General features: G+C 39.2%; 1 protein-coding gene and 1 long non-coding RNA gene across 2 annotated transcripts in view; both read left to right on the forward strand.

Annotated features, from left to right (window-relative positions):
* LOC134205745 (uncharacterized) overlaps positions 1–21,670 on the forward strand; it is a 45,904-nt gene that overhangs the window by 21,864 nt on the left and 2,370 nt on the right. The gene's annotated exons all lie outside the window — the stretch shown is intronic.
* On the forward strand, positions 11,371–12,172 carry LOC134205747 (uncharacterized). The gene is made up of 3 exons (XR_009978189.1): positions 11,371–11,472; positions 11,547–11,607; positions 11,667–12,172. It is a non-coding gene; the product is annotated as an uncharacterized LOC134205747 (long non-coding RNA).

Below are 21,670 nucleotides of genomic sequence, written 5' to 3' on the forward strand. Positions count from 1 at the left end.
GGTATTTCATGAGCAATGTTCCAGGGATGAAGACGCATATCGTCGAAGGATTCCGAAGCAATCCGTCCAAGGACTTCGAAGCAAATCGTCGAGCGACTATGAATTAATCCTTCAGTTATTTCGAAAAGAATCCTCGAGCGTTCCCGAAGGGAATTCCCCAAGGATGTTGAAGCAAATCTTTGAGGGATTCCGATGCAAATCATCAGAGGATTTCGAAGCAAATCGTCTAATGGTTCCAAAAAAATTCGTTAAGGGACTCTGAACATAATCTATGAGAAATTCTGAAGCAATCCGTCGATGTATTCCGAAACGAAACGTCGAATGATTCTGAAGCAATTCTTCGCGGGATTCCGAAACTAATCGTCAGCCGGATTCCTTATCGTCTAGAGATCCCAGCGCAGATCATTTGCAAAACGTCGAGAGACTCCGATTTAAATTTTCAAAGGATTACGAAGCAAATTGCAGAAGAATTCTGATTTGTCAAGGAATTCCAAAACCAATCTTAAAACGAATCTGGAGATATTCCGGAGCAAATCAACGAGAGATTCTAAAGCAAATTCTCACATTGAATTTTAAAGAATTATTTTTCACAGATTCCCAAGGGTATTGCTTAACAATACTGGAAAAGAATCCAGTTGGAATTCTTCTAGATTACGATTGGAATACTTCGATGAATCCGAAAAGAATTCTTTAGAGATTGAAGTGAGAATTCTTCTCGGATTCTGATGAGAATCCTTCTCGGATGCTGATGGGAATCTTTCTCAGAATTCAGAAACAAGCTAATTTTTCTTCCACTCATTTCATTAAGTATGATAGAGTGAATATGAGAGATAACTCTTTCTTCTTCAAACTTTTTCGGTAATTCATTATGCTATATGTTGAAAACTGATATCACTGCTAACTAACTTATCAAACCCTAGTAGGGCTAATTTTTTTCTAGGGAGGGCTAAGCCCCCCCCCCCTAGCCCCCCCTTATTTACACCAATGCTATTAATTGCTAAAAATGACGCTGGTTTTCATTTCATACATAACCATAGAAAAGTACACGAATATTTTTCTGTTGTTTTTAGACAAAAACTCTTTATTATTTATTTATTTTTTTTATTAACTAATTTTATTTGCTAATTATCTAATACATGCATTCATCTCTTAGACTAGGTGTTCCGTGTTTTCTTAACACTATCATCCTTATTTGCTATGTTATATTTTTAGTTATTATTAATACATTTCAATTGCCTCTGGCAGTTAGAATTTTTCCTCTGGTTGAATTGAACCATGTAGGAATTACAATGTTTTCAACTTAAACTAATCTTAACCTATTTTATACTAAAGAATTTTACAAGGGAGTTAATCGTTGCAATATAAGATTGCAACGATTTTTATCTAAAATTGAAATTATTTTGTTGGACATTTGTTGCAATGTCTCAATATTAGAAATTCTATGAAGTTCATTGGTACTATACCACGGAGGCAACTTCAGAATCATTTTCAGAATTTTATTCTGAATCCTCTGAAGTGCCTTCTTTTCTGGTATTGCAGCAACTAGTCCATATTGGCACAGCATACAACATGGCAGGTCTAAACATTTGTTTGTAAATCAAAAGTTTGTTCTTAAGACAAAGTTTTGATTTTCTGTTTATAAGTGGATAGAGACACTTAATATATTTGTTACATTTGGCTTGAAGGCCTTCAATGTGATTTTTAAAGTTAATTTTGATCTAGCAGAAGTCCTGAATATTTAGCTTCTTTAGACCAATTCATTGGAACCCCATTTATAGTGACAATATGTCTGCTAGAAGGTTTCAAGTAAGAAACTCTCGGCTTATGTGGGAAAATTATAAGCTGAGTTTTGGAAGCATTAAGGAAAATTTTCCTTTTTTGCAAGTTAGATCCAAACTTTTTTTTTCAATCTACTACAAATGACACGAAGGCCCTTTGGCTGAGAGACCTGTGTCATCTGCAAACAAAGATTTTTGACACCCTGGTGGTAAATCAGGTAAGTCAGAAGTAAAAATGTTATACAAAATGGGCCCCAGTATGCTGCCTTGGGAACACCAGCTCTTACAGGTAATCTATCAGATTTAGAATTCTGATAGTTTACCTGCAGTGAGCGATCTGATAAATAATTTTGGATCAGTTTAATAATGTACAGAGGAAAATTAAAATTCATCAATTTTACAATCAAACCTTCGTGCCAAACACTGTCAAATGCTTTCTCTATATCAAGAAGAGCAACTCCAGTCGAATATCCTTCAGATTTGTTGAGCCGAATTAAGTTCGTAACTCTTAATAACTGATGAGTGGTTGAATGCCCATGGCGAAAACCAAATTGCTCATCAGCAAAAATAGAAATGTCATTAATATGAACCATCATTCTATTTAAGATAATCTTTTCAAACAGTTTGCTTATTGAAGAAAGCAAACTGATTGAGGATAACTAGAAGCCTCAGCTGGATTTTGTCCGGCTTTAAAATTGGAACAACTTTGGCGTTTTCCATTTATCTGGGAAGTATGCCAATTGAAAACATTTGTTAAATATATTAACCAAAAAAGATAAAGAGCTCTCAGGAAGTTTTTGATAAGTATGTAGAAAATATCATCATCACCCAGGGCTTTTTCATATTTTTTAAATTTTCTAGTAATAGATCTCACTTCATCCAAATAAGTTTCCATCGAAGGGTCAAAACATTCTCTTGATTGAGAATGTCTTCGAAGCTCCGTGTAACCTGATCCTCATTTGGACTAGTGAGACCTAGACTAAAATTATGGGCACTCTCGAACTGCTGAGCAAGTTTTTGAGCCTTTTCGCCATTTGTTAATAAAATTTTATTTCCCTCTTTAAGCGCTGGAATTGGCCTTTGAGGTTTTTTAAGAATTTTTGTTAATTTCCAAAAGGGTTTCGAACTGGGATCCAACTTCGAGACATTATTCTCAAAGTTGGTGTTTCTCAAAATAGCGAAACATTTTTAAATTTCATTTTGAAAATCTCGCCAAATAACTTTCAACGCGGGATCGCGAGATCTTTGGTATTGCCTCCGCCTCACATTTTTAAGACGGATCAGTAGCTGAAGATCGTCGTCAATAATAATGGAGTTGAATTTAATTTCACATTTAGGAATTGCAATGCCTCTGGCTTCGACAATTAAATTTGTCAAAGATACGAGCGAATTGTCAATATCACTTTTGGTATCCAAAGGAATATTAACATCAAAATTCCTATCGATATATGTTTTATATAAATCCCAATCAGCTCTGTGAAAATTTAAAGTAGAGCTGATTGGATTATAAATAACTTCTTGTGAGATTTCAAATGTCAATTGTAGAAGAATTTCGACTGGAAGAAAAACAAGTAGGGCAATTGGGATATTGAATAGTATAATATCCCGCAGAACAATCTTCGAATAAAATTTTGCCGTTGGAATTGCTTTGAGCATTATTCCATGAACGGTGTTTGGCATTGAAGTCACCAATTACGAAGAATTTTGATTTGTTGCGAGTCAGAATTTGAAGATCAGCTATCAACAAATTCTTTTGCTGCCCATTGCATTGAAAAGGCAAATAGGCTGCAATGAAGGAAAATTGACCAAAATTTGTTTCAACAGAAACTCCCAAGGTTTCAAAAACTTTGGTTTCGAACGAAGAAAATAACAGGCGCTGTCAAGACGATCATTTCTGTAGATAAAATAATTTGGATCTCTTTTAATGGAGAGTCCGGGCTTTAAATAAGTTTCTGTTATAATGGCAATATGCACATTATGAACTGTTAGGAAGTTGAATAATTCGTCTTCCTTACCCTTTAGAGAGCGGGCATTCCAATTTAGAACTTTCACACAATTATTTAGATCCATTAAAACGGAGTCCGATAACAATCTTTTGTGTGTACTTTATACCAACCTGAACAGCTTCTGGTATGGTATTTGCTTTGAACATTGCATCAATCATGTGATGCAATTGTTCAGTTAAAAAATCAAAATTGGAAGCAGTCATGCTACCTGAATCGGCAACATGACCGTTATTTTCCGTTGGGACATGGGTATAAACCTCATTTTGAGAAGAGAAATTTTGTCTACCAGCAGCGATGTTTGCATACGTCATCAATTTTGCACGGGAATTCAAAACTTTTTTGCGTGAAGGGCATTCCCAGAAATTGGATTTATGATTGCCCCCACAGTTTGCGCACTTAAATTTATTGGAATCTTCTCTCACAGGACATGCGTCCTTGGCGTGAGAGGTTCCACCACAAATCATGCATTTAGCATCCATGTGACAATGTTTGGTTCCATGACCCCACTTTTGGCACTTACGACACTGGTGGGGTTTTGGAAATTTCCCCAGGCCTGCGGAAATGTTCCCATGTAACACGGACACTGGACATAATACAAGCCTTTTCCAAACTTTTCATATTATTTAGTTCACTTTTGTTAAAATAAACTAAATAAAATTCTTCAGAAATGCCCTTTCTGGGAAATACCAGAGTGGAATTTCTTTTCATCTTAATTACTTGGACTGGTGAAAATCCAAGTAATTGAAATTTCAATTTAATCTCATCCAGTGATTTATCATCACTGGGGAGACCTTTCAAGACGACTTTGAACAATCGCTCAGTTTTGTCGTCGTATGTGAAGAATTTATGGCGCTTCTCAGTTAAATACTGAAGAAGACGTTTGCGATCGTCAAAGGATCCCGGCAAAACGCGGCAGTCACCCTTCCTAGCAATCTGAAATGAAACCTTGATCCCCGAAGGTTACTCTAAATCTCATTCCGGAAGCCAGAAAACTCGGCAACAGATACCACAATTGGCGGAATCCTTTGCTTTTTCGCATGAATCGAATCACCTGGGCTAGAGGTATATTCGATTTGCTCAATTTCATCATTAATCAAATCGAACTGATTGCTCAGTTCGATTGGAGAAGAATTATTTCCGATATTAGAGTTAGAAGGAATATCTGAATTCTCCAGCTTCCTTCTATTTTTCCGCGTTTTGGCAGGACGGTCTTGAAACCTTGTTTCTTTGAAGGAAGTGGAGAATTCAGAGACTCCCCCTTCCTCTTGTTTTTATTAATGCTCATGGCTGAGCGTGGAGACGTGACCTTCTAAGAGGTTTTTTTCCCAGAACGGTGTCCCTGCAGGATTACCACCGCTTGTCGGAATTTTAATTCCGCAAACGGGTCCAACGTAAAACGAAGGCACGGGTCCTTGCAAAGATCGTAACGGGATCAGTGGGTACAAATAGCGCTAAGAAGCACCGTTGAAATTAAAATAGCTTCGGGTAGTATTAAAAACTTCCTTCCGCAAAGAGAGAAAGAACCGCACAGCACGAAAGCACGATGCGGTCTGAAGCGTATAAAGAACATTGCCTGTAGCGACCCAACGATAGAATCGCGACGACTAGTTGTCGCCGTCGCGGCGATGAAATCGCGTAGGTCTTGGGGAGCCTTTAAATGTTAGAGGTGAGCACCCAAGTCAACTTCGCACGGCATGTCAGAAGTAAGAACTTAAGTAAGTCAAACATGGTGTGTCAGGGCGTGTGTCAGGAGGAGTGGCAAGGTGTGCTAGATTGAGCACCCTAATAAGTCTCAAATTGGTTTTCTAGAGCGTGAGCATCCACGTTAGTCTCACATGGTACGTACAGGGTTATGACTCACATGGTATGTTAGTAGTGAGTATCCAAGTAGGACTCATATGGTGCGCCAGAGAGACTGTCAGGGTGTTGTTCGCGCCCAAAGCGAACGTGATAGAATGTTTGTCCCAAGTTTCCAATCCTAAAGTTAATCACCCCAAAATCCCACATCCCATCCTACTAACCCCGAGTCGACCGCGGCTGTTTCGGTCCCCTTCCTACTAACAACCATGTTTTGAAAATGAACACGCACTCCTCATCCAACGGCAATTGATAGCTTGCATGCTTGGCTTGTAAAGTCCAATTAGCGAGAAGTCCCGTTAGCGGAAGGTCCCGTTATGAAGTTGAATCCACCAGCAAGGAAGAAGAAAAAGCCTAATGGAACGTACACACGGTCAAGCAGTTTGACCAACATTGACTCCACCTCTCGTTTGTTCAAACATCCATCAAGTTTTACCAACAGACGCACGAACAATCAATTTATTCGGCCAACAATATCACACACGAACGACCGAAGCGCCAACTTGAACACCAACCATCAAAAATATATCACTACAAATGCTCAAACATGTTCGGCGAACCTTGACTCCGCCCCGACAACTTAAACCAAAAGCAAACCGTTTGAATTTTTCCAACCGAGCCGCCAACTGTCAAATGGTTGTTCGAACAACTTCACACACGTTCAAACAAAGCAGCAACCGAAGCGTTTTCTTTGGGGTGGAGTCAATGTTCGTCAAACTGCTTGACTGGTGTGTACGCTGCATAAGACGAGAGCACCGACAGCAATGACGACTTGGCAACATGACGCACACTGACCAATCAGGAGGCGGATAGGATTCAACATCATGTATATAAGAAATGTGCATTCGCTCAAGAGCATTCAGTTTGTTGTGAATTATCACGTAGAATACATTGGTTTAAATTGAAACCGCTTTCTTATTTCTGGACAAGCCAAACCAAACAGCCTTTCTCAAGGCTTCAAGAGTTAAGAAATAATTTCTTAGTCGCTATCGTACGGACTTGGAGGCCCTTCAGCCGAAGGGCATTGATACAGTCTACATTTCAACCGAGCCAACGGGATGGCTCAATCCAGGCATCCTTCAGAGGGAAGGTGCTGCTTTCGAGGTTAAGATACCGACAGTTCCTCGCTAACCGTCCGTGATCGGACAGGTGTGTTAGTGAGAGCATCCAAGTAAGCCTCATACGGGATGAGTGCCTGTGTGTGCGTTGATGAGCGAGTACATTAAGTACTACCTATCCCCAAGAAGTAATTCTGGGAGGCAATTCCTGGGGGAAATGATGGACGGATCCCAAGGAAGCTTAGTCGGTACCTTCACTCGTCGAGTTCAACACTCCAGTACACTTTTGAGTAGTAGCTACTAAGCACGTGTGCTGGGTCGTGCGTCAATGCATTCTCCCTTGTTACAATTATTAACTGCCGGATAATCATGTTTGCATTTGTATATCATGAGGCGTACACGATAAAGCTTTTATGCGCAAGGAAATCGTAGAAATTTACAACCAATATTTGTTTTACACCGGACCGGGAATCTCTTCAGCATGGTCTTGCTTCGTAGCTGCGCATCTTACCGCACGGCTTTCACGACGTTCTCTCACACTAAACTATTTAGGCCAGAACAAATACGGATTCATTCTTTTGCCATGTTGGTCTTCAGGAAACGAAGGGGGTGGTAAATAAGAATAAAATGATAACATCGTTAAACTCAACAAACGAATAATATTCATTACGGCCCAATTTCCTGAAAAACACTTCTCCTTTTCCTAATGATACTTTCACTCCTAGTTTCGGAATTTCCAATGTACCAAGTATCCGGTTAATACTTAAAAGTTGGCAACAAGGTTCTTCTCCACCTTTATTACCCGACTAGTAAGAGCGAATAAGAAAGAAAGTTCTTGTAATGGTGTGCTCAAAATGGCCAGCTCAATATTTTCGTTCCATAGCAATATGGGTATCAAACTTCAAGACAAGTGGAATTATGACATCCGGATATGATTCTGGGGATATTGACCACCCTGAGGTTAGTTCCGAGGCCCCTGGGTGACCCAACAAACAATTGAAGCACAGAATCGAAAGTTATCGCAACCGATCGACAAATATGGAATAATATTGAAGTTTGGAAAGTAATCAAAGAGCCATTGAAAAACAACACGAAATTGTGATTGCTGTTATTTTGCCTAACGGACGTTACCCAGGAACTGCTTGGTTGATAGCGTGGGAACTATCATACCAAGACAAGCAAAATAACAGCGATTTCAACCTGCTTATGTGTTGTTCGACGTTCGGAAACTATTCTAGCGATCAGTGGCATTTTTCAGATATTCCTACAAATTGGCGCTACTAATTGGAATTTTTCAAGCAACAATTTATACGTTCCTACTTGGCCCAAGCGATCTGATATAAATTGCATGTGTCATTGTTTTGCAAATTGGATTGCTGAACAAACAGTAAAATATTAAAACACAACTCAATCAACCCTAGTCTGGTTTCGTGTAAGATCCACCACGCTACAGGCAAATCATGACATTCCCCAATATCAAAGTCCGTGGTACTTATGAGGGTGTCGCTAAGTCGGGAGCCTCTCATTAAAAAAAGACAGGAACAGGTATTTAAAAAGTGTGGACATTGAGGAAGTTTGAGAATTGACAAAATCAAGCCGCATAAAAAGCTACGTCAGCGTAAGTTGCTAACGGTTTATACTGAAATTGTTATCAGTTATTCTCTCAAAATGTCCATCCTGTTAAAGGTCTAAGCTTTCTACAGTATGTATGTGTACTGGCCAATCTTACCGTGAATGAATCGTCTCTATTAATTTACCTACCGGTAGTTGGCATTGTTTGAGAAAATGAAACCATATCCCCATTTCCCAACCAAAGCCACCAATTTCGACTGGACGACACTTTTGATTACGGTGTGCTGGGTATTCCACGAACTGGTTTTCGCTTCTCTCGTATAACTACGTTGTAATGAAAGGCTATGCTTTCTCAAACAAAACGGACATCTTTTTCTTATTATCATTGGCATTACATCCCCCACTGGGACATTGCCGCTTCGCAACGTAGTATTCATTAAGCACTTCCACATTTATTAGCTGCGAGGTTTCTAAGCCAAGTTACCATTTTTGCATTCGTATATCATGAGACTAACACGATGATACTTTTTTGCCCAGCGAAGTGGAGAACATTTTCAACCCGAAATTTCTTACACCGGACCAGGAATCGAACCCAGCCACCTTCAGCATGGTCTTGCTTTGCACATGTTACAGCACGGCTAAGGAAATATAATTCCAAATATCACTTGATCCTTTTCGACGAACTGAGATCATGTTTGTGTCTATGGTTATGTAGTTTTTCAAACTTTCACTGGTTTCATGTACTTAAACTTAATTTTGGCGCACCAGGTTCCAATCGAGGACGATTTACATGTTTACATTTACAGATTTGGACAGAATTCTGTGATGTATTCAAAAGTTATAACGAAAATGATGTTTTGATACTCAGAGTTTTTTTTCTTTATGAAAGCGATTTACAGCCAGAGTCTGGCTCATTTCTGGATCTATACTATACAGAGGTTGGTCTCCTAGTTGATATCAAGAAAAACAGTATCACCACTAGATGAATAAATCAGTTTTTTATTTCTTTATTATAGTGGCATTTAGCTTTACCGCTACTACGCCACCACCATATCGACTAGTGTCTCATTCATTAATTGGCTATTAATTCGTTGTCCATGTTTTGCTCATCGGCGCGCATCCGACCAACAAAAAAAACCGTGGGAGGTCTCAATTTCCATACCTTTTCAATTGAGCAATTCAATTCTTCCATAATCTCTTGATTTACTTTGTGGGTTTCTTTTTGCACTGTTTCACCATTGCTATCCATGGAGCGGATGGTATTTTCGCGCTCGGAATCAGCAACACGTCTCCGTTATCAGTGGATCATGAAACACGGTCTAAAGCAGCAGGTTGCACTTGCACTCCGACCGACATCGATTGCAATTTGTTCTTCATCAAGCACGCAAAGTGGTTCATCGACGACCACGACCGGCACGTGGGAACCTCATCAAAAGTGGAGATCATGCACCACCTTCACCGGATTGAGGCAAACATTCTTGTCCCAAGCACAAGCATCGCTGTTTAGTTTACTTTGCACTTGTGGTTTGTTAACAAATGCCTCCGCCCAACCGAAGAAGTTCATGCGGAATCAAACGGAACGCGCACGCGTCATCGTTGAGACAAGGTCTGATTTGTATGCTAATTTACTTGGATCGGTAGATATGCTAGGCTTGTAAATATCAGACTCGAAGAATTTTCACGCGCCGCTCGCTCACTCGCTGGCTCGCCGCACTGCATTTCGACAGTTTCGGACTGGAAGATTATCTGCTGGGACTCGGTATGCATCTTGGCCGGCTAAGTGAGATGCAATCCGCTGCTTCGGCATCAAGCAAAAAGAAGTAGGAAGAAACTGGTTGCCCTCGTGGTTTGCCAGCAGAAATGATTAATGGCACCGTTGTTATTGTTGTTAATGGGGAGCATCTTACTCGTGTGCTGGGAGATGGAATTTTGGAAGACAACAGCTTGCAGTTTGTAGATATGCTGCTTGATTGGATGATACCGTTCGAATTTTAACGCCCTTCTGAATGTATGTGGTGAGAAACTTTTTAGGGGCAATATAGCAGAGTCTGTGATGAGTCAGACGCAAACTAGTATTATGAAACGTCATTAAATCATTTTGAAGAATTGGATCAAGGGGGCAAGATATGATCAAGTTAATGATGAAATGAGATTCTTTTGTTTAATGTTTTGAGTAGGTATAAATTTCATTAGTATATACAATCAGCACTGGATTCTAGTATGATAGTTGAAAAGATCATATGTCAAATCTCTGTAAATATTTTTTTAAGTCATTTTGGTTTCGGAAATTATAAGGTTTTCTTTCAACTTCACAGTAGCTTACTTAACTCAAGGGCACTGCGTACTCCGGGTGACAAAAAGATCCAACTTGAAATATTTCAATCTTCTGAGCTGTAAGATTGCCTGTTGTGAGTTTTGTATGGGCGACTTTTTGTATTTTTTTTTATCGAAGCATCGTCACCATGAGCCTCTGAGTCTGCCTCTGCTGGCTTCCAATCTATCATTTCTTTGTCAGTTCCGATTCCACTCCTACGAGGGGCGTGTCCGACTTAGTTCCACTTAGGTTCCCAAATTGTAATTCCTATCATTGCATTCTCTACAGTAAATTCGCGCTTATGATTTGTAGTTTAACAAAATCATCTTGGATCAACTAACTGCAATCACTTAATAGTTTAAAACATGCGAGAAAATTGTATATCACCCAACCAGCGGATGGCAGATTGTAATACAGTTCTGCATAACAACCTTAAAGAAACTGTATAATAATTGGGCATATACAATTTCGGAAGATTTTAATACAATTGTTGTATTGAAGTAATACAGATTTGTATTATTTTAATACAATATTTGTATAAAAAGCTTACAGAATTGTATATGCCCAGATTTTATACAATATTTGTCAAGTTTTTTTTTTGTGTGTAGGTACTTTAACGGAAGGATCAAAGTAAGTCTTCACTGAACCGACAGCACACTTAAATTTCACCTGAAAATTCAGGTGAGTTCTGTAAAACAGGTATCAGATACACTTTACTTGATGCACTTACAATTTAACGGTAGTAAGGTGCCATTTATCTTAATTTCAGGTGAAAGTTAAGTGAATTTTGGTAGATTTTAAGGGAGTCATGGTGTGCAAAAATCATGTCATTATCTTTGATTCAATATGGCGATAATAGCGTGCATCAATCTCTCAGAGGTGTTTGGGTAAGCATTTAAATCCAAATTATTTCTTTATGTATTTAATTCGAGGTTTTATTCGTAAATGAATACCATTTTAGGATCCCAGAATTATGTGAAGGTGGCCAGTCGATGTTGCCGAGAACGGATAGTATGTATAAAGTATGTATAATATTTCTATGAAAAACAATTTACTAAACTATTGTCTTCAATTTTTACAGAAGCCAACTATCCCTGCAATCATATTTATTTATACGAGCGTTGCAATAAGCACACCAAATTGAAGGACCAGAGATTTAAATGGATTTTCAAGCGTCTGGCGGTCAAAGCAAATTATTCTTGGATGAAGGAATAATTAGGAAAGGAAAGCCATTCTCTAAGGAACTGACCGCCAAAAAGTCAGAAACTACAAACGATGAATTTGTACGTACACACCCAATTAATTGCTTTGTATCGAACAAAAAATGTTATATATTCTCTCTTCCATTTTCTCAGTTTTTTGTTTTATTGAATGAAAAACACTAAATAAAGATGCAAAGAAAAATAAAACAAAACTTTAATTATGTATGCAAATGCCTCTCCGAATTCACGTAAATGCTACTAAAAATTCAGTTAAATGTTACCAAAAAATCACTTAAAAGTTGAGTAATCATCAACGTAAGTATTATCGACGGAACCGGTGAAAGCTACGTGACAATACGGTAAGTTTCACCATCATCACATGAATTGAGTTTTGATTTCCGATTCATGTAGAATTCACCTGAAAAGTAAGGTGGAAAATATCTACGTGTCTTTTCAGGTAAATGCTACGTGAAAATTATTTGCAGTGTTTCAAACAAGTGGTTAAGGTGATTATATAATGAACCCAGAAATCGGCCATTTTGTAAACCACGTGCTTTTCCAATATTTTTTTCAAAATCACGTGATGAAAGAATCATAACCCGTATGGGGCTGAAATAATGGTAAATCATTTACTTAGTTGTGTTGAAAAATCATAATTTGAATTTCGGCGCTGTACGAAAACTATTACGCCAGATTTGGGGTTTAGGAAATGTAAATAAACGTGTGGTGAATTTGAAATTCACCACGGGCTTCATTCTATAATCACCTTAAAGAAAATTTTCTATCCGTCATTTTTTTCGATGTTCATAGGGGAAAATACGGCTTTGGCAGGTTTTGTTCTATTATTGTTAGGGGGGTTTTTGTTGACCAAATTTTATGAAATTTGGCCACAACATTGTTTGATATGCAAAGAATGTTTAGGCCAAATTTCAGCATAATTTGTTATAAAAAAAAACCTGCCAAAGCCGTCATTCCCCCTGATTAAGTATTTTTTTTGCAATGTAAAATATATATTTCGAGATTTAGTAAAAGTGGAGTTCAGTGCGTAGGCTCTTGAAGAAATAATTGATTTCCGGAATTTTTGATACTCAGAAATCTCCCCTGTTGTCAACTTGGTACTTGATGGACACTCCGGCGAGAAACGTGATATCAATATAAGAACCTCGACTTATTTGTGGCAGATCAAATTAAGGTATGTAGAAGGTAGAAGCAATGAGTTTCGTTAAGGCTGAATATATGGTCACATCACTTCAATGTATTTGTACTGATGCGAAGGATTTAGGACTTTCGATAGATTCAAACATTACCTGATGGATTTCCTTTCTTGCGTGCAGTTCACTAATTACTAAGTTCACTAAGTACCTAATCCAATCAACCAATCAACAATCAATCTTTTAATTTGAACATTTTAATTTCGATACTCCTTTTTATCAGTCCTTCCCTTTCTAATATATTCATAATAGTAATACCAGTGGCAGTACGAATGGATGGGCTTCCTGTGACTCATTATTGTAATGAGTCCAGCTGATGTTTTTATATTATACTAGCTTTATGTACCCGGCTTTGCTCGGGATTGAAAAGTAAATCATGCAATTCAAATGTCTAATTGCAGCATCAAACGCAAATAGGCAGATAGACTGACAAAAAGATAGATCGATACATAGATGCAACTCGATGTGTAAACTGTGATCAGTTTTTCAACAGGGCGACTGTACCGGTTTGTCTTTCTGTCCTATTTGATGTTAGGCTATTCGGCCGAATGCCGTTTGGTTTAATACTACAATAGGTTGAAAACATCCCTCTGTCCTTTCTTCTTTATTTCTATCTTCTTCCTACCTTCTAACTTGTTATTTTATCTCTCTTTCTTCTTCCATTTTCATTCTTCTTCTATGCATATCCTTCTTTCCTCTATCCAGCTTTCCACGCTCACCATTGTCGTAGCCAAACGATTTGTCTTCCTCCTCCGTGGAAAACATGCTTTGGACACCGATAAAGAATCATCGTCCTTCCGCCTCAAGAAACGAAAACTGAATGATCTTCGTTTATATTCTATCACCCATCGAACAATCTAGAATGTCTTGTCAGCCTACTGCGATTGAATTTCAAATTTCTTTTCATTAGCTTCTTAGTATGCTGGCATTTCAAATACTTACTACGATTGAATTTCAAATTTGTTATCTTTTTTTCATTATTGTCATTTGAAAATATTTTAGTTTATTTCTTTATTTTTATTATGAAATAAGACATACGTTTTACTTTATCTATCAATTTAATCAAAAATGCAAATGATTTATTCAGGCTCACTTTATTCCCCACAACCATAATGGCGGATACAATAAAAATTCTGACAAGATCTACTTCCCGACACTGAACTGGAATTCCCATCTAAGCAAACGTTGTTTTTTTGACGTAGGACTTACGTCTTTCTTTACTATACTGGGTGTCATTTAGATTTTTGAAAATCGAGAGCGTTACGCTGAAAGGGAAGATTTCGATCGTTACTAGCGCCTTTATCTTTCGATGGATTTTTAAGCTTTATATATCAATCGACTCGGACACTCTCCAGCAATTTGCCTATTTCATTGAAACTTAAGCTTATTAACGATAACCTATTGAAAATTTCAATTTTTGTCAAAGCCAGTAAAAATTCATATGTAACCAATCCTGTGCATTCCTAACACGGACATCAAAATGCGGTATGTTACGGGCCTTTGGGTCCACCGCAAGATTTTCTTTCTGTATAAAAGAAGCAGTGCCTGCCGTGTGCGAGTTCCCCTAAAATAGCAAATTTTGCCCAAGTCTGAAAGTTTTATTAATAGAATTTTTAAACTTCAAATACAGGGATTGAATCCTTAAGAGAAAGAGCAAGTCTCTCACTTATCATCTCTGTATACATATACGATATGTAGCATACCGCGTGAAACTTTTTTCGCAAGCCGTCATGATAGAGAACTGATTCGGGATGTTATACTGCATGATAAATTTCTTTTAGAAAGCTCCAAATATGGGGAGCACTGACTCTGATGATGCATTTCAACTTGTTACGAAACTGTCAATCTGTCTCTGTGTCGCTGCATGCATAAAAGAGAACTGTTACTGTTAAATGTTTGTATTTGAATGGACAATTTCTACTGTTCTCAATCGAATATATTTTTTCAGCAATTCATAGTCATTCTACTCATAATGATAGAACTAAAATAGTACTGAATGATCACTAAAATGATAAATTTACTCCTATTGCTCAAACTTGATAACGCGATACTCCTATATTAAATAACAGTTACTTAATAAATAGAAGACATGACTTTCCCCACTTTTAATTTAGCTCCTTCCAAGACGGAAATAAGCAACATAAAATTTTGAACAGTTTTTTTGAAAATTCATTAGTAATGTTGAATTAGAATTTATAAATTATCAATTTCGAAGAATTTCCACGTTTTTGCTTTTCTCGTATACAAAGTATACGTAAAGGCTATAGGATCACTCGAAAACCGAACTTTTCATAGAAGGCTCGGAGACCCATAGTGTTATATACCAATCGACTCAACTCGACGAATTGAAGTGATGTCTGTATGTGTGTATGTATGTGTGTGTGTACAACAAAATGTGAGACACACTTTTTTGTACTTTGGCTCACAATAGGTTGCAATCTACGCATGATGCGGCCTAGTTGTTTCCTATTGAAAATTAGCCTGATCGGTCATTCCGTTCCAGAGTTATTAACAAAACATTGGTTTTTGCCAAGGGTCACCCCTTGGAAAAAAAAAATCGAAAATTTTTTTTTTCCCAATACTGCTGCAATGCATTCAAATGACCGCAGATAGATATGAATAGATGGAAATAGAAAAATCTATCCTCCTAAAGTACAATTTTGACCTCTCTTATATGTTTTTCTCATTTTAATAATGCACGGGAAAGGCACCACCAACTCTAGGTGGATTAATTTTGGTTTATACATTTACGTTTGTTACGAGTAGATTTAAAAGCCTAACCTCACTCCGACCTCTTGGCGTTTTAGAAGTCTGCATGGACTCTTCTGCCATTACCCCCTCTCCATATCATTGGCCTTGGCTGCAAAATGAAAAAAAAAATATGTTTCAATCTGTGGTCAAATTAGTTTTTGCTAATGGTTACTTATATTTTAAAATATTTTCAGTTGATTTTGGAATTTATTCCGTGGGTGGTTGAAATACACATGTCGATGTTTTTTACTGTAGCTTAACGAAGATTTATGTGGGGTTCATCAGGAATACGCTTTAAATATAGTGTATATAACAATCAGGGAGGGATTGTGGGGATGAAAATATTGTGGTTCTATTACCCGTTAAATAAGTGGAGCCATATTGTAAACATTTCAAACACGAAGATGTGGGTGAGACTTGATTTTGAAGAAGTGGCACAGCAAGTATAATTAGTAAATTGTTGGATTATTTTAATGGAAGAATATAAATCTTGCGCAAATGCCATTGTTGATAGAAAAATAAACAACGCAATGGATCCCGCTGGTAACGAGGATATCAACGTTAGCTTAGATGGGAATTTCAGTTCAGTGTCGGGAAGCAGTTCTTGTCAAAATGTTTACACGCTAAAAATGAACTACTCAAAATTGAGTCGAATCCGACTCATTTTCATTAAAAACGGGACAACTCAAAATTTGAGTAAAAGATACTACTTCAATAAAATGATAGATAGACGGAATATTGTGAAAAACCTAAATATTAGGGGGAATTATTTACATTTAGAAAAAAGATTAGTCATTTTTTTTATTGGCATCTATTCTATGAGAAATTAATTCAACAGATAAAGTATACTTACGCAAAGCTAACAGTTCACATGTGTTAAAAACTGATTTCAATACTTATACAACATAGAGTGTATGTATTAGGTCGTTGAAAAATGTAGTGATAAATGCAATTAATCACAATAAGGTAAGGTTTCAAATTCTACATGTAAACAATAAGCCTTATAAATGCAACAACAGCTCGATATTTGATCAGAAAACGATTACGTCTTTCTTGATTAGTAATTTAAAATGCTTCCATTCAAATTTGACAATTTAAATCGTGATCATTACTAATATTAATAATATTAGAAGAATCTTTGGTTTTTTGAGGCTAACTCGCCAAAGCTTTTTTTTTTTGTCTTACAGTTGGGTATTTTAATGCTTAAAATCATTGTATCTGATTTTAATTGTTCGAATTCGGCGCTTTGATTTATTGAGCAAATAATTTTGTTTATACTGACCGGAGGGTCCGCAAGTCGTCCTCCTCCTGATCGACCCACCATGCCGCTGTGCACCTCGCCTTCATGTTTCCGTCATATCGTTGTCGAGAACTATTTTCACCGGATTACTGTCCGACATTCTATCTACGTGCCCGGCCCACCGCAGTCTTCCGATTTTCGCGGTTTGAACGATGGAAGGTTCTCCCAACAACTGATGCAACTCGTGGTTCATTCGCCTCCTCCACGTACCGGCCGCCAACGGCACCCCACCATAGATGGTACGCAACACTTTCCTTTCGAAAACTCCCAGTACGCGTTGGTCCTCCACGAGCATCGTCCAGATCTCGTGTCCGCAGAGAAATACCAGTCTAACAAGCGTTTTGTAGATAGTCAGTTTGGTATGACGGCGAACTCTATTCGATCAGAGCGTGTTGCGGAGTCCAAAGTACGTACGATTTACTGCCATGATGCGTCTCCGAATTTCTCTGCTGGTATCGTTATCGGAGGTCATCAGTAAGCCCCAGTACACGAATTCTTCAACCACCTCGATATCGTCACCACCAATACAAACTCGTGGTGGGTGGCTTGCGTTGTCCTCTCTTGAGCCTCTTCCTATCATGTACTTCGTCTTCGACGTGTTGATGACTAGTCCAATCCGTTTAGCTTCGCTTTTCAGTCTGACGCTTTTCAGTCCTCTATCCTCTCAAAGTTACGTGCCATGATATCAATGTCGTCGGCGAAACCAAATAACTGAACGGACTTCGTGAAAACCGTACCACTCGTGTCAATTCCTGCCATTCGTATTACTCCCTTCAAAGCGATGTTGAATAGCAGACACGAAAGACCATCACCTTGCCGTAACCCTCTACGCGTTTCGAAGGGACTCGAGAATGCCACTGAAACTCGAACTACGCACATCACCTGATCCATCGTCGCTTTGATCAACCGTATCAGCTTATCCGAAAATCCGTTTTCATGCATTAGCTGCAATAGCTGGTCGATTGTATCATATGCGGCTTTGAAGTCGATAAATAGATGATGTATGGGCACGTTGTATTCGCGGCATTTCTGCAATACCTGACGTACGGCGAACACCTGATCTGTGGTAGAGCGTTCACCCATAAATCCCGCCTGGTACTGACCCACGAACTCTCTTGCAATTGGTGTTAGTCGGAGAGTACCTTGTAGGCGGCGTTCAGCAATGTGACTGCGCGGTAGTAGCTAATCGCCCTTTTTGTAGATGGGACACACGACACCTTCTATCCACTCCTGCGGCAGAACCTCATCCTCCCAAACCTTGGTAATTACCCAGTGCAGCGCTCTAGCCAGTGCCTCGCCACCGTATTTGAACAGCTCTCATGGTAGTTGGCCAACCCCAGAGGCTTCGTTGTTTTCAACCAGCCGATATCCTGGATTACCTGGAGATCTGGAGCCGGAAGACGTATGTCCTGCGCGCGTGCTCCCAAGTTCGTCATTATGCCGCCATCGTTGTCTACCACATCGCCGTTCAGGTGCTCTTCGTAGTGCTGCCGCCACCTTTGGATCACCTCACGCTCGTTAGTGAGAAGGTTCCCGTTTATGTCCTTACACATGACGGGATGTGGTACTTATGTGAACGTTTTAACTTCTCATAGAACTTTCGTGCGTTATTAACGCGGTACAGTTGCTCCGTCTCTTCACGGTCCCGATCTTCCTGCTGGCGCTTTTTCCTCCGGAAAATCGAGTTTTGTCTGTTCCGCGCCTGTTTATATCGTGCCTCGTTCGCCCTAGTGCGGTGTTGCAGCAATCTCGCCCATGCTGCATTCTTCTCTTCTACTAACTGCTCACATTCGCCGTCGTTGTGCCAAGTGCAGCGGTTGCGGTGCTACCAATGGCGGATCGAATATCTCTCCAGCCATCTTCAAGAGACGCTGCGCCTAGCTGCTCTTCCGTTGGGAGTGCCACTTCCAGCTGCTGCGCATAATCTTAGGCTAGTTTGCCGTCTTGTAGCCGCCCAATGTTTAGCCGCGGCGTGGTGTACACTATCGAGAGTTTTGAGCGCAGACATACTGTAGCGAGGTAGCGGTAGGATTTGCGTGCACACTGCGGTAAGTGCGGACGTTCGTGATGTCGAAGAGGGAATTTGCCGTCGATTAGAACGTGGTCGATTTGGTTTTCCGTTACTTGATTAGGTGATTTCCATGTGGCCTTGTGGATATTCTTGCGGGGGAATAAAGTGCTTCGGGCTACCATTACGCAGGAGGATGCAAAATTTTTGTTCGATACGCAAACTATCTTGTCCGATGACCGGTCTATACATTTCCTCCCGTTCTACCTGAGCATTCATGTCACCGATGATGATTTTGACGTCCCGCAGTGGGCATCCATCGTATGTCTGCTCCAATTGTGCATAGAACGCTTCTTTCTCGTCGTCGGGTCTTCCTTCGGGTGGGGCAACGCACGTTGATGATTCAGAAATGAATAAACGGCCATTTACCCTCAGCCTGCACATCCTTCCGTTGATTGGCTGCCACCCAATCACGCATTGTCGCATCTTACCCAGCACTATGAAGCCGGATCCCAGCTCGTTGGTGATGCCACAGCTTTGGTAGAAGGTAGCCGCTCGATGCCCGCTTTTCCTCACTAATTCTTTGTAGATTATCCTGTCGCAACCTGCGAAGCCTAAAGACTTGAAGTTCCATGGTCCAAGCTTCCAATCGTGATCCTTTATTCGTCGCATAGGTCGTTGCCGATTATATCGATTATATTATATTATATTCTATGTCGTTTGTAATGGTTGTTTTTAAAGTCGTCTTATTGGGCCTACGCAAACCTCCTGTCTCGTCGGAGAGCCGTCGTGTCAGGTCTGTTTAGCGTCCCACCTAACACCAGGACTTAAGTTTATGCGCTTTGAGCTGCACACGGTCGCTTTGGCGGAGCCTACTTGCGGAATGCGGATACATGCAGCTTTTTATAGTAATTTAACAGAGCCCACTGTCAAACCCCACCACATCCTAGGCAGGCATCACAACTCGCAGATGGCCTGGGGAAGGATCGTCAAGCCCTTGGACATAGTCCCTGATGCCCATAGTCACATAGTCACGAAATTATGATAGACTTTGAACGTTAACAGCTCAGCTCAGTTGCTCGATGGATTTCCATTTCCATTCGATCAAGGATGAGTCAACGCTTCTTTTTATTTGTCTAAAAATAACGATTTTCAACTATTTATTATCGATAATTGGTAAAAAGATTAGAAATAGGTAAACCAACCAATTACGTACATGCATCGCAAGCACAGACATCAAAATCAAGCAACCTGCGGGTTTGGACCTAATCCTCAGTTCGAACAAGATTTCATGCTAAGCGGATGGCGTGGAGTGCACAGAGCATCATGAAAGCGCTGGTAGCGTTTTCAACGGAAGACCATAGCATTGGTGGTTACCACCGGAGTGGTTTTTGCAGATCAAATTGCCCTAGCCTGTTTGTCTTGATGAAGATTTTTCCTAACGGTCAATACCTCTTCTTGGACAAATGATATTAGTCCTGAAAAGGAGTGTGTGTAATTAATTCTTGAACTTCCTTTTTTTCACGGTGCCATGGAAAACGATACACATATGCTTCCATCACAGACAGGGTTTGCAGAAATCGCTCTCGATAGATAACGAACAATGATAAAAGAGAGGCAAAAACCTCTTCGAATCATAACAAGCCATAAAAACAAAACTATTGCACTTGTATACAAGTCGGAAAAAAACTGATTCGGATAGGTGGTTTGTTATTTGGAGTGAAATGATAGCTCTTAATTTTGTTGTACGTCAAAGGCAAAAAATACCACATTTGATGCACTCACGAGCGAATTGCTACAAAACGTCATACTCAAAATCTGTAATATCGGAGGAGTGTTATAGCATTGCAAACTGTTCGTCGCTTAAATATCGTTTGGTGGCATTGCTCGGAGCATCAAAATTGTTTCCCGTTGATTCGAATCCCCCACCCAGAATACAAATCTGACAATTATTGTATAACTTCTTGGCATATACAATTCTGTAAGCTTTTTATACAGATACTGTATTACAATAATAAAAAACTTTAAGATTTCATTACAACAATTGTATTAAAATTTTCCGAAATTGTACATGCCAAAATATTATACAGTTTCTGTAAGGCTCTTATGCAGAACTGTCTTTAAAATCTGCCATCCGCTGGTTGGGTGCAAAAATCCATAAAAAAATACTGTTGAAATATGCTACGCTATCATCCACAACGATATAGACTTTATGCTCAAATACACACTTCAAACACAAAACATAAGGTAGCCCACAACCAGCACTAGGTTACACAACACAAACATTTCACTGGAATTTGATATAACATCGCAAAGTACACTTAATTTACTGAATCACACTCGCTTTTTTGCAATGTTTTGCTTCGGTTAATCGCATATGAAAAACGACAAAAATTAGGAACACAAGCAAATTTTTAAGATATTTTTTTTGTTTGCTTGTAGCAAGAAACCATATGCGGTATTGTCTCTAATTATACGCACTGTCAAACTACAAATTTGACAAAGCTTAGATTTGTCGTGTATCTGTTAAGCGTCAAAAGTTATGCAGGGTGGCCCACAGCCAGCCGGAGATTCTCCCCTACTCATCAATTTTTATATGTGGACTCATCTGCA

Source organism: Armigeres subalbatus, chromosome 1 (genome assembly GCF_024139115.2).
Source record: "Armigeres subalbatus isolate Guangzhou_Male chromosome 1, GZ_Asu_2, whole genome shotgun sequence".
Lineage (NCBI taxonomy): Eukaryota > Metazoa > Arthropoda > Insecta > Diptera > Culicidae > Armigeres > Armigeres subalbatus.